The sequence below is a fragment of the Uranotaenia lowii genome, chromosome 2 (genome assembly GCF_029784155.1).
Source record: "Uranotaenia lowii strain MFRU-FL chromosome 2, ASM2978415v1, whole genome shotgun sequence".
NCBI lineage: Eukaryota > Metazoa > Arthropoda > Insecta > Diptera > Culicidae > Uranotaenia > Uranotaenia lowii.
In genome coordinates, this window is record NC_073692.1 from 304906151 (window position 1) to 304920025 (window position 13875).

Genomic DNA, 13875 nt, shown 5'->3' on the forward strand with positions numbered 1-13875 from the left:
GTCCCCCACTGCTTAAAGAAGGTAGGCTGATCTACCCGGCTCGAGTTTATTTAAATTTCTAATTTAAAGAAAAAGATTCGCATATTGGAATTTATTGTATATTGTACTTTACAGAGATAGAATTTTGAAAACCGATCAAAAGCGTGAATCGGGACAGTTTTTTGAGTATATTCCTAATATTCTGCATTATGAGCACTTCTAGCTCCTGATTAGCTTTATATGGTGTATTTTTTGGAGTTGATAAAATAGGCTATAGAAATTTAAAAAAAAAAACGATGAAAAGGATTTTTAATAACCATTTTCAAACAGCGGTTTTCACCATTCTCGCCCTTCGAAGCAATTTGAATATCTATCATTTTTGCGTCAAAATTATGTTAAAAAACATGAGACATTACAGCTTGAAGTTTTCCCAAACAACACTGGACATGGTATGAAAATGATCGATTTTATTCAGTGCAAATTTCTTTTTTCAATAAATTTATCAAAGCAAAACATAAACATAAATAACAAAGCATTTAAGTCCGATGAATTGAGGTGATGGGAGGAATAAAGATGGATGCCAAGAAATCGGCAGCACCACATGGGCTGGTAGTGACCGAAGTAAGAGAGGAGAGAATAGATTTTTTTTGTTGCTGATTAAACGATGTCTTGTGAGCTGAACATAAGGCCGTTCAAATCTGTAACGAAACTTCAAAGTTTCAATAACAACTTAAATTTTGGGCTGAATAAAACGAACTTCAACACATTGATTATGCTGATAAAGCTGTGTTCGACCCTTTTAACGAGACTTTTGGTTGCTTGGGTGTACAACGAAAAGAGAAAATTCTTTTGAATAATCCGCCGTTATTGTGACATTGTTGGGAAAATCATTCGGGTGAACGTGCTTATTGAATAACGGAATAAGAAAAGAAACTGTTATGTCGTTTATGAATTTGGGTTCTTAACTTATCAATAAGGATATTTTTAAAGCAATGGTATTTTTATTCACCGTCGGGAATTTCGAGAATTTTATTTTACTCAAGCAGTAACATCTAATCTAATCACATTTTTATTGTTGTTAGCGAAACGAGTTCGTACGGAATCAGCTAGTTTGTCATAAGGAAAAATCAACCGTAGCAATATATTCTGAATTTTATTTCAAAAAAATTGAATTTTCGATCAAGGAGTAAACCAATTCCCAGAGGCTTAAACAAACAGTTAGAGCTAGTTTCTGCGAAAATTTTCCACCACTGCTGGGAGCAACATTATTCCTCGAACGTTCACGATTCCAATGCTACCTAGAACTTCTTTTAAAACTCGGTGAAATTTGGTTCCGATGCATGGCTCTCTTCCACAAAGCGAACCATTGGATCAAACCAACAACGACCGGCGACGAAAGGTGCCAATTCGATTGGTTACCTTCGTAAATACACCAATGCCTCCAGGGCGAACCAACAGACAGTCGGACAGACACTTCCCTGGGTTGGGTTGTAGCGGTGTTCCTGCTTAGGAACGTGTTGTTCGTTGCATCGCGTTCCTATGTCTGCTGCTACACTGCCGCTGAATAGACTCACTAATTTAGAGGTTTGCATCTTCCTGCCTCTTGTTCTCCTCTTCTTAATGACTGAGACTAACAGAAGCATCCGCTATAAGTAGGTATGTGCACCTGCAAGAGTGCCGACGAACAGGCAATAGGTAGGTACACCGATTCGGTGTGGCGCTAACTCTTTCCAATATTTTCGGCGAGTCCATCGGTGTTCGTATGGGGCCGTTCGTGTGTTTGTGTTTGCTCATGTTTCGGCATGAATATTCATGAAGGTCATGTCGTCGGCAAAGATACCGTCACTTCAAGATAAAGAAGTGGGCTTTGCCGCGAACATTAATTCTTCTATACGGACTTTCGATGTTCGCAACGCCACCTTAAGAGTTGGGGCAACAAGATTCATGCATCTAGCCATGGTAACCAATGTGTGTCTTGGAAAAACAAATCTGCTTTAAAAGTATATCTGTTGGAAGTGAGTACTTCAGAGCCATCTACAATGCTTTAAATGGTAAAAATATATTTTGGTTGACCTTTTGGACGAATTATTATCCATATTTTGCCATTCGGAAAAAATTGATTTGAATTTGAATTAAATCGAAAGTCTGCTTTTCTAATTTTACTCTGTTCGAGAAGAAAATCATCTATTGAATGCTCCATTGGGAATCTTTTAGTTCATAAAAACAAGTACATTGAAATTGATACCAACAGTGCGAATACAAACAACGGTTGCTTTGATAATTTTGTATGTTATTTGACGTTGAAGTAGTTAAATACTCAAACCATTGGCCCCCATGGAGGGTGTACAAGCTATTTTAGTCGCCTGTTATGATACCCCTTCTCAGAAGGGAGCAGCACTGAGCGTATAGAAAGAATTTTCGATAAGTTACATGGGTCTGTCGTCGGTGTCGTTGGCTACCCGGCGTTTTGGGGGTTTCTCGTTCGGTTTGCCGCCTAGCGCCGATTCCGCAGCGTTTCGTCACGTGTGTGAGGTGGAAAGCGGAGTTCCTCCCACAGCCCCAAAACAAAACGTTATTCCATTGGCGATACCTTTTACTAGCTTCTAGTAATAATGGTTCCAGCCATGATGACGATGGCTTGTGTGGTGTGGATTCGGTGCTATAATAGAAAAAGTGAAACAATTTTCGTGCCGGTTAGCCCTTTGCTTGGCTTTTAGCGATGGAGCAATCTTTTTTTTTCGTTCCTAATGAGAAATCTATTGGACGGCGACGCCGACGTCAGTATACGTTCGATGTCTTGAAATTTTGGCGGTAGTAGGCTAGGTTATGACTTTTTCACACGTCAACTTTCAGGAACTACTTGGTTGCAGGTGAACTATTGTTTTGTTGATTTATAATAAAACACTGTAATCTGAAAAAGCTAATACCTAAATACCAATGGAACAATCAATCATTATGCGGCATTGCACCTTTGAATATCATAAAAATATTCGTAAAAATCAAAATATTTTGAATAAGTCTTTTTCCGTCGGAGGATGAGGTTTCACAGACACATTCGTCATACACGTGATGAGCATCGTTAGGTTTGTTTGCCTACAATTTGTTTGGCGCGGCGCTTCCGCAACAGAACTGTGTCCAAATCGATCAATTAGAAGCCGATAATTTGGGGTTGTAACGGCTCTACCAGCAGTAATGCTAGCTTCATGGGTGACTTATTACGAGCTGCTCCGGGGCTGCTCATTCGGAAATGCAACCGGCTTCGAGTGGGGAAACCGTGCAATGATTGTGGTTTGTAAAACTCTGTTGGCATGTGTTGCAAATGGTTCATGTGAGTTTTGTTTTTTTTCCGAAAAAAAAAATTTGATTGGAATAATTATGTAAATCTTAAGTAGTAATTTTTGTGAAAGATTTCCAGATAAACTAGAATTTCGAAAATGGAAAATACCTTTAATTTATGAAGCAATTTTGAAAAGAAATAAATAAAAAAGACTAATTCGACTTTTGGTGATTTCAGTTAAGAAAAATCTTCAAGCAAAGCCCCCATTCTGATATGGGTTTTGAATCTGAATAAGTGTCTAATCGGAAAATATAAGGAGTGTTTTCAATAAAAATGCAACACTTTGTTTTGTGAAAACTTTCGAATGCATCGATGGAAATTGATGAAATTTTCAGTTCAGCTACCTGGTAATGTAATGTATAGGGGAGAATGAGGATACTTGATCCCTGGGGATACTTGATTCCTTAGCTATATCTCGAAACTGGAATGTCTTACAAATATCAAATGTTCTAGAAAAATGTGCCAAAATGAGCAAAATAACAATGCTTGTAGTTTAAAAAATTTTAACAAAATAATTGTTTGAGTAATTGAACTTTGTTTGAAAAATTTCACAAAATGTAACTTGAAGATCTTTTTTTATCACTTTAAAATGTTCCTTACATGGGAAAATTATGAAAAAAATATTTGTTCCAATGTATCAATCGTTTGAGCGTAAAATGAACTTCATAATGCCATATTTTCAAAGCAATGGAAAACTCTCAACTTTTTTCAGAAAAAGTTTTCTAAAATGTTGATTATGGGTACAATTGATCCCCAAGAGTCGGGTACAATTGATCCCCCTTCCAAACGGCATATTCTTCTTCTGAATTGATCGTTATGATTGCTGATTACGAAATTACTAATATTTATCAAAAAACTAATATTTATCGAACAATTGTCTGAAGAAAAGAGCAAAAATAATTAATTTTCTCTTAATTTTAAAAAATAGCGCCTTTAAGTATGCAATGTTATTAGCGCTGAGACAAAGTTATAGAATTTACTTCCTATGTCTGCTATAAATTGTGAAATGAGAACAAACATGACCAAAATAGTCAATTAATATTCTATCTTGGGGTTTTGTTCGATTTTTATACAAGGATTAGGGCTTCCTGAATTAAAGATCAAGTCTCCTTCAATAGGGGATCAAGTCTCCCCTAACTTCAGAAAAATCGCAATTTTTTTACTCCCACGAAAATACTTCTAGTTCATCAACGGGTTCAAGTATCGTTCTAGTTTTTGGAGCATAGAAACTTGAAGTTACAAGCTGTCAGAAAATGTCAAAGACGGCAAGTTGCTAAATTTTTCCAAAAAGATATGGTGAAAATAAGAAAAGGGGATCAAGTATCCCTACTCTCCCCTACATGTGCAAATTTGATGTGATGTTCTGTCTAGTGGTTTTTGAGATTGCGAACCATGAAGTAGTTTTTCGATTTAAATTTTTGGGCACCTTGTGCGCCATCCATATCTAATACATACTATGAATTCACCGTTTTTCAAATCAAGGCTTTTTCTGATAACGTTTTTTTATTTCTTGAAGCCTCGCCTTTAAAATAACTTTAAAAAAATTATTTGGTCATAATAAATTAAGTCGATAGTCTTCCTTCGGCACAAGAAAAAAAATTAACTTTTTATCACTCCACCACATTTTTGCGTACCTAATGGCACGATTCCTGCTTTCTTCATTCAGAATTGGTACAAACTTTAACTCATATTGTGGCGCTCCTGTTGCACGGATTTGGAAGTTCTTGGCGCCCACGTGTCGGGAATTGTGTCAGCTTCACGTATATATTTGTGACATTCAACAAATCGACTGTACTTTGTAAACAATCGACATGGAAGCCGTAAGAAGTGAAAAAATGTGCATAGCTATTTGGAAAAATCCATTGTGGTCTGCATCTAGGCTAGCTAAACAGCTGAAATTGCCCAGAAATACCGCATAGCGCGTTATCAAACGGTATAAGGAAAAGTTGACGACGATTCAAAAGCCTCAAGCCAATCGTCGGAATGAAGCTGTCAACCGGAAACTGAGTGGTAAGATTTTGAAGCAGAGTTGCAAGATTTCAGATAATCATTTGAAATTGATACTCACCGTGATGAGTATCAATTAAGCAGCACAATGAATTTCGTTGTGATGCTCAAAGCTGTCGATGTCAAACGAAATTCACTGAGCATCACATCTAGAAAAAAATCAGAAATCCAGAATCCCATTAGAGAAATCTTCAGCTATATTCCCCACTTTTTCCCCTACTATTTTTTGAAGACAGTAAAATTTGTAACGAATCTATGGAATATTTGAATGTATCATATAATGTGATTAGCTTTTCACACTAGCGACACGCCAAGTTGAACGACTCCAAACGCTTTGATATAAAGAAAATAAGAGCGCTTTGATGATTGGACTTTATTGAAACTTTTTTAAATAACGAAAGTGTTAAAGCTCGTGGTACCTATGTTTTAAAAAGTGTCTATGTACACAACACACTACCTTGAAAATGTTGAGAACAACACTTTAATTTTATAATATTATTTGCAAATACGGCGCTTTGGTACTAAACAATTTATAACATAATTTCATAGTCAAGACGACTTAAATAAAAAAATATAAAATTCAGTCGTTGAAGTTTTGTTGGTTTTCAAAATTAAAAGCAACAACATAATATGGGATTAATAGCAACATTTCTAATCGATTTTCTGGCTATTTGAAATCAGTAAAATATGCTTAGTTAGCTGAGCATAGAATACATTAATAGAAAAATCGATATTTGTTTTAACTCTCAAGGGCTGAAATTTTTACAAAAAAAAGGTCAAAACTCAGATTTTTTTAGGTTTTTTTTTTGTATTTTCTCGGTTGTTGACATACAAAAAAACAAATGTTGAACTGTAATATGATCACAGTCATCAAATTTCATGCGGTTCCTTCTTCAGAGCATGTTGTGTACGAGTGAAGGATATCTAAATTTGGAAATATTAATAAAGATCATGTATTCTAACAAATATGCATCTATACATTCAGAATTAAAACCTACTTTTTTATATCAACTAAATAAAAAAATAGAAGCCGTGATGTCAGTGATAAGCTGTCCTTTGTTTCAACTTTTATTTAAACCTCTTTTCAAACGATCTTTTTTTAAACGTCCTTGGTCCTTGACATCCCTTTTCTGTTCCAAACTACTCATTGGTGGTGCAATTTTCTGCAGAACAGTCACTTAGAGACTGTAAAAGATCCGGAACAACCGTAGAGAAAACCAATTTTCGAAACCAATCTTAACATTCCCGATTTCACAAAAACCACTTCAAAATTATGTACTAGGCTGTGAATGATCAATTAACAGTCTAAACTAGCCATTTTAATAAAATTGAACAGTGTTTTTCCAAGGGTTTCACGAATTTCGTTTGGAGGGCATTTTTAAACGTACTCAAAAATCGTTAAAAAAAATCCAGCTATGATAATTAAAGAACAATTCATCTCTGATGCATGTGTCTAAAAGCTCATAGGATAATAATCAAAAAAATAGAAATAAGGCCGCTTAACAAAAGAAGCGATTTTACAATTACTCCAAATGGTAGTCAGGCTTGCAATTTCTCTAACGAGAATCACCGACGTGCTCGGTTTTCGATTCTCGGTAGAGATTCTCTGAAACGCACCGCAGAGATTTTTAGCCGAACCTCTGTAGAGAATCTGTAAATCAACACGACAGAGCTAACACACACTACAGTGAAAAAATGTTTTCACCACGGAGAGCGACAGCGACGGCTGCTGGCTTGGCTTATTGCGTTTACCAACACATACGAAGCTGAAACACTCGCCCGAAACATTCATCGTTTGTTGATGCTATTATTATGCACACCGTCGTGTTTGTTTTTGTCTTTGCTTTTTGGTGGCTTCAACTAGTCGGTTCTGTGTTTTCACCGGGGTGCTCTACAGTGACAAATCGTCGCACGCCGGAGCTATTGAAATTAGGTGTGTGTGGCTTTCGAAACCGGGGTGCGAATAATGTGTGGAGAGGATCGAAAAATCTCACCCGGGTGATTTGCAACTATCGCACGGGGGTGTGTTTTTCTCCGTTCTCCTTTTTTCTCGGTAGAGAATGGCATCTCTGATGGTAGTACAATAATATTTGATCAATCTTAATATTCAATGGCACATTATTATTTCTGTCATATTCTTTTTACTATTTAGAATTCAATAAATTTTCTGGACACGCTCTTAATAGAATAAGTGAATTTATCGGACATTAGATAGGCTGGTATGAATCATATCCTACTTTTTGGTGCAACGATCATGTTTTCTACTTCAGAAATTTCCCACAGGGAATTTCAAACATCACGCGAGTCGAGATAATATTTGAAAAAGATCTGTGAACCGGTGCAAATAAAACCGGCTTTCCTTCTCTTGAAAAAGAAAATCGTTAAAATGCATAAAAAATCATTAAAATGTCTTTTTTAAATTGAAATAAAAAAGATTAACCATTAGGATAGAAGCTACAAACCACCGCTTCCATTTGAAAGGGAAAATTTTGATATTTCTTCATTACTTTTTATTTGGTTCATGAATGCTTTTCATATGTGGTCGATTCCAGCCGGTTGCATAAGCTGGGATGACATGCGATTTAATTGGAATGGTTATTCGTTGTTAACAATCTTTTTTTTTTAATTTTTATATTTTAAAATTTAATTTGTTTGGAAGATTAAGAAACTATTTTCTTCAGTCATATTAAAACTCTACATAGCTACCTATAAATTAAATTTTTTTAAGGTTGTCGCTACAAGTAAAAGCAAAGCATAGCTCGAATGCTATAAATACAATCACAAAACTTTTTTTTGCAAAATTGACAATAAAACTTTCTGTAAATCAAAGATACTAAATAAGTAAAATTAGGCACGGTGGATCCTTATAATTTTAATTCTGATTTTTAGTGTTTCCCAGCTTAGTTGTCTTTGCGGTACTTTTTGTGTTAATATTTATAATAATCAAATATTTAGCAATTCAGATTTTGCTGTATTTTTTATAGTTTCTTGTAATGTCCAGAAGATTTGAGATGTTTTTTTCTGGCAAGCACGTTAAGCCATTGGGGGCTTTTTGAAGAATTTTGAGCTTGGGCATTTCAATGTTTGCGGTTCTTTTCCATGATTGCAAAACTTTGCATCAACGTTTTTAAGAGATTTAAAAGTACATTACTGTAGGAAATACAATTTCATAACTAGCATGTCTTAAATCCTCTGAATACGAGCGATATTTGGTCATTAAAAACTTTTTGCTCATTCTGTAAAACTTTCATTAAACTAAGACATAAATATTATAATCAGATTCTTACAAGTCATGATAATACATTCTTCAGAAAGATGTTTTAAAATCAAAACTTTCATTCACAATCAACGTTAACGTTTTACACTGAGATTCAAAAAGGAAGAACCTCACTCGATAAAATATTAACTGAACGAGATTTCGCAACTTTGCTTAAGACATAAATAAAAAAAAACAAATTCCTATCATCAACCTGATTGTACTGAGCTTGTAATAGTATGTACTCTTAAAAATGTTTAAGAAAAGGTATAACTAGCCCTTAACATTCATCAAGTATAACGTATAACTGACAGTTTTTAAAAAGTCGTGGTATGTTCAGCTTTTACTGAACTATAAAACTTGCTTCATTGTTCAAGAGCTTGCACAAATATTATTCCATGGCATCTCTGCCTTCCAAAAAGTAGTTTTTCTGCTCGTGATTCTCAGTCTGAGAAAGCGTTGACATTCAAGACAAAAACCGTTTGTGATACTCACGATGAGATTACCTAGCATCACACTGAGATTCAAAAAGGGAAAATCTCACTCAAAAAAATCTCAATCTCATGAGATTTCGCAACCTTGTTTTGAAGACGATTAAGAGGAATTAAAATCTGTCGGACCGTGATTTGGAAAGAAAATTTGCTGCTGCCCATAGTACCGTGAGGAGAATACGAGTCCGGGAAGGAATCAAGTCGTCTCGAGCTAGCAAATCGTACCATAAAAACAAAACAGTGAGGCCAAATCGTTGCTCGGAAGCTGGTCAAGTTCTACGGGTGTCTTCTGATGGACGATGAATCCTACGTCAAGGCTGACTTTGGGCAAATCCCAGGTCAAAAAATTTACTTGGCACCGGCTCGAGGGAATGTTCTAGCCAATTTAAAATTTGTTTTTGCTGACAAATTTGCATGAAAACTTACAAATTTCGTTTCAAATTAGACAATTGTGTCGGAACTATACCAAAAAGAGTTTCTCCAAAAATGAATTTCACCGTTCATTCGATCCCATGACCATCCTGTGATGATTTGACCAGATTTAGCAAGCTGTCATTGCAGCAAAAAAAAAAAGGTAAAGGTTGTCAAAGACATTAATCAGATGAAGACCTGGTGGAATCAGATAGCTAAAACTATGGAGAAATTGAAATTTGTTGGAGTGAGACGAAGGGAAATTTAAAGTTCATTCTTTCCTTAAGACGATTCTGAGCCCTGCTATGGACGAAGAAGGTGTGCGACGCTTAATGAGCCGTGTTAGAGAAAAAAAAATCGACAATTCCTTCGAAACCGTAACAAATAAATTTATCCGTATTTTTTCTTAAAAGTGCGAAGAAAAAGCTTTTATGTATAAAAGAAAGATTTTGAATTCAATAAAAAAAATAACTGAAATACAGGCAATTGTTTTTGTACCAATTCTCTCTGAAGCAAGCTTTAACTTAAATAGATTATAAACTATGTGGGACCTATTGAAGTGCTTTGCAGGGAAAATGGTCGCATTTGGAGGAAGGCTTCGTTATATATTTATTCATTCATCCTGTCAATCGTTATAAAATACTGAATGATTTGCAGCTTCAACAGATCGTCAACCTTCTCAAGTACTAGACATGATTTTTTTTCAAATTTTTCTCCTTGTTTATCTCCGGAAAGGCGAGACTTGCCAACGAAAAGTTTCTGACTTGAAACATGTCAGGTGCCTGCTAAAGAGTTTGTTTGGTGTCCATTACAAAATTATACAAAATATCTCCCCACTAGAAAGTCTAATATTTTGCGTACGATGTGACCACCGTATTTTGTTTATTTTACCGGTGGCAGCTTTCAACACCAGGATAATATGGAATTACCAGAAGAACCTTTTTTCTAGCGTCGATAGAAGGACCGTGAGTCTTCAAAAATGGACTGGATATTTCCCAACTTACGAAGTTTCCGAAGAAATACTAGAAAACTTTTTCTTCAACAGTTCGCTGCTATGATTTGTTATATTATAAAAACACAAAAAACCGACCGTGATGTAAATAGCTACAAATTTGACTTATCTACTATGTGAACCTAGACAATAAAATCATTTAAAAAAATCATCTTGATCTGGAGAAGTTAATCAGTGATTCTGTCATAAAACGACAATTGACGGATCAACCTAAAAAAAGAAACCTAATTACAATGACCAAGGCTGCCCAATGATTGCCCAATGTCTGGAACCCAATTTCCCCCACCCCAGGGGTTGAATTTTTTGATTTGAAATTGGCATCGACATTTAAACCGTTTTGCTTATTGATCTCATGCTGCAGTACGTAGAATCAATCATGAAATCTGCGGCGAAATGAAAATTTGTCTTTAAGTCGACCAAATATGCACATGAAAAATAAATGGATGAACTGTATTTAAGATGTTGGGAATCAAAAATATAATTCTCCAGTCAAGCCATTCCTCCATGTAAAATTAAGCAAATCAAGATATTCCGAAAATGTCTGCATTTGGAAATGAGAACAAAACTTCATTTCGAAATATCCGCCATCATGCATTTTCAAAGCAAATCACCACAGTTCAAACTGTGAAATTAAAATTGTAGAAGAAATGTTTGAACAAAAGCTGAAACAGTGTTACAAAAATCAACTCTTCAACTTCTTCCATTGGCTGCTCTTAAACTTCTTTAAACGCTATTGTCGTAAATTTGTAAAATTGTCGTTTTTAATCTGCCAAAATGTTTGTTAGGAAGTAATGCAGTTTGTCCATTCAAATTTGCCATTCATAGGTCACCTTTATCCACTCCTTCGTTTCGCAATTTGGCTTATGTCATTTTGTTCGGTTTCCTGGACCAAATTTTTGTAGGTTTATTTCACAACAAAATGTGCTATACGTTTCATATACATTATAGAATATTTGCATAAAACTTAAAAAAAAACAGCATTTACCTACCAAAGTGGATGCAATATACACACATATTTTTAACTTCTGGCTTAAGCGATAAGAATTATACAAATTGAACGATGTTAAACATCTTATTCGTACATCCTGAAAGTATGCGAGAGAGCGCCAATTTTTCTCTCAATGCATGCAAATCATTGCTAGCGATAATGTTTGCTGCTTATCCCATTGGACAATTTTTCCAAATGAACGATCTGATTTTTAGCAATCTGGTTGCACTGCTTATCGCAGATGAGAACAACAAGATTGTTTTCTCATTTGAATCCCGCGCGGGAGTTTAAATTTGCAAACATGGTGGATTTTTTTATCATATCCGAGTTATACAGACTCTAAGTAACCATATCGTTTACATATTTGGTAGGAATTACGATTCGCATTAACATTGTTAACGATTTTAACTATCAACTCTTATGCGATTTTATGTTTGTTGGGTTGTGTCCGCCAATTATCTTCTTAAATGTGTTTGTTGATATTCTAATATATTGAAAATCGCAGTCATTCCAAGGTATGGAGTAAATGACGTTCAGAAATCGTCCTTGTAGATGTAGTAGATTTTTAAACTTCGTAAAAATCTGCTTTATTTTAGAAATCGTTTTCGTAGCAAACTTTATCGGAAATATTCCAAGTTTGTCAGTAAAGGAATGTTCGGAATGGAATTGTATTTGTATTCCTCAATTTGAATTGACTCCACTGTCTTTCCACAAGTAATTAGGTCGCTTTATTTTAGGAATCGTTTTTGAAGCACACTTCATCGTAAATTTTCCAAGTTTGTAGGTTGAGGAATGTTCGGAATGAAATTTTTTATGTGTTCCTCAATTTCAAATGAATCCTCTGTCTTTTCTTTGGTAATAGGCTCTGTCGCAGAGAGACAAGACAATTGTATAGTTTCAGATGAGAATCAATTAGTTCCATTCTGGTTTTCTCATTTAGTTTCGCCCAGTTGATTTACTGGTAAAGCGGATGAATTGAAAAAAAAATCAAAAACTATTTGTAATTTTTAATGATTACGAAATCAATAAACATTATCATAAAAATTATTCGTGAAAATGATGCATAGACTGTATAAAGCATTAGGAGGCCAAAGTACGATATCAGTGATTTTCTTTTAATAATGAAAGTTTTTTTTTATCAAAACCAGATGATTATTTAAACATTCATTTGTCGTTTAAAGGAGCTCAAAAAAAGTTTAAGGATATAGCAAAACTACATATCAAGCAAACCTTCGCTAAGCATCAGCAGTGATGTCAATTGAATTGTTTGTTTTTCAATGATAAAAGACAGAACCCCATTTATCAGCTCACAGCTTTTTTTACCTGACAAGATACGATGTTACAGTCTAGGGCGAAGATGTTAAGCAAAAAATTTCCTCAAGAAAATTTATAAATTGGCAACAAAAGCATCAGCAAACTCGGTTCCACAGAAGAAACAAAAATGATGTTGATTTTTCAGTATATACTATTTAATTTTCCCATACAAACCTAAAAGTTCAAATTTACTCGTGTAAACATTACTTAAAAATTCTGCAATAAATTATGGATGTGTTTTGAACTAAAACGAAGAAATTCCAAAAAGACTGCTAATCGACTCAGTCTAATGTTGCACTTAAACTTAAAATTCTAGGAGTAAGCAGTTACTGTTGAAAATTAAATTCCTGTCAAACGCATTGATTTCATAAAAATCCAATTCAAATCTTATCAATGTATGTATTTTTGATTTCAATATTCTTTGTTAAATCTTTTTTAAATTGTTTTTTTTTTTTTAATATGCTCATGCAATAATTTGTTCAAAAAGCCTCAAATTTTTATAAAAATTTATAAGGCCGTTTAAAATAAATAGTTTTTTTTAAATTTAGCATGTTATTTTCATGTTTTAAAATTTTTGAAATTTTAATACCTTAAAAACTAACCAAAAATAAAGGGTCCCAGTGAACTTCATGTTTCTTTGAAGAGATCTGATTTACTTAACATTGAGGCGTGCATCTTTCAAGGATATCATCAAGGGCATCTCACAAATGCTAAAAACATCAGACCACAGAAAGACCGAGAATCGATCTCACAGCCTCTGGCTTAGAAGACTTGAACGCTATTCTTTAGGCCACGGTCGGTGGCCCTGTAAGAGTTGTCGGATCTAATTTGCATACTCAAATGATTCAAACTGTTATCTTCTCTTTTAGAGTAAAATATAAAAAAAAATACTTAACGTTTTTTTCAATCTTCATTATATTAATCGTACCCAGGGCGCACTCCAAAAGGATATTCAATGACACCCCGTTATAAGATTTCATATAAACTTTTTAACTTTTTTATTTTTACTTTGAACTTTTAATTACCTTATCCTTTTTGAAAATCGTTTTTAACTAATCAATTCCCTTAACTCTATAAGTT

The 13875-nt window shown here is 34.6% G+C and overlaps 1 protein-coding gene across 3 annotated transcripts in view; it reads right to left on the reverse strand.

The window, feature by feature from the left end:
• LOC129744484 (Ig-like and fibronectin type-III domain-containing protein 1) overlaps nt 1–13875 on the reverse strand; it is a 707683-nt gene that overhangs the window by 457597 nt on the left and 236211 nt on the right. The window lies entirely within an intron of this gene.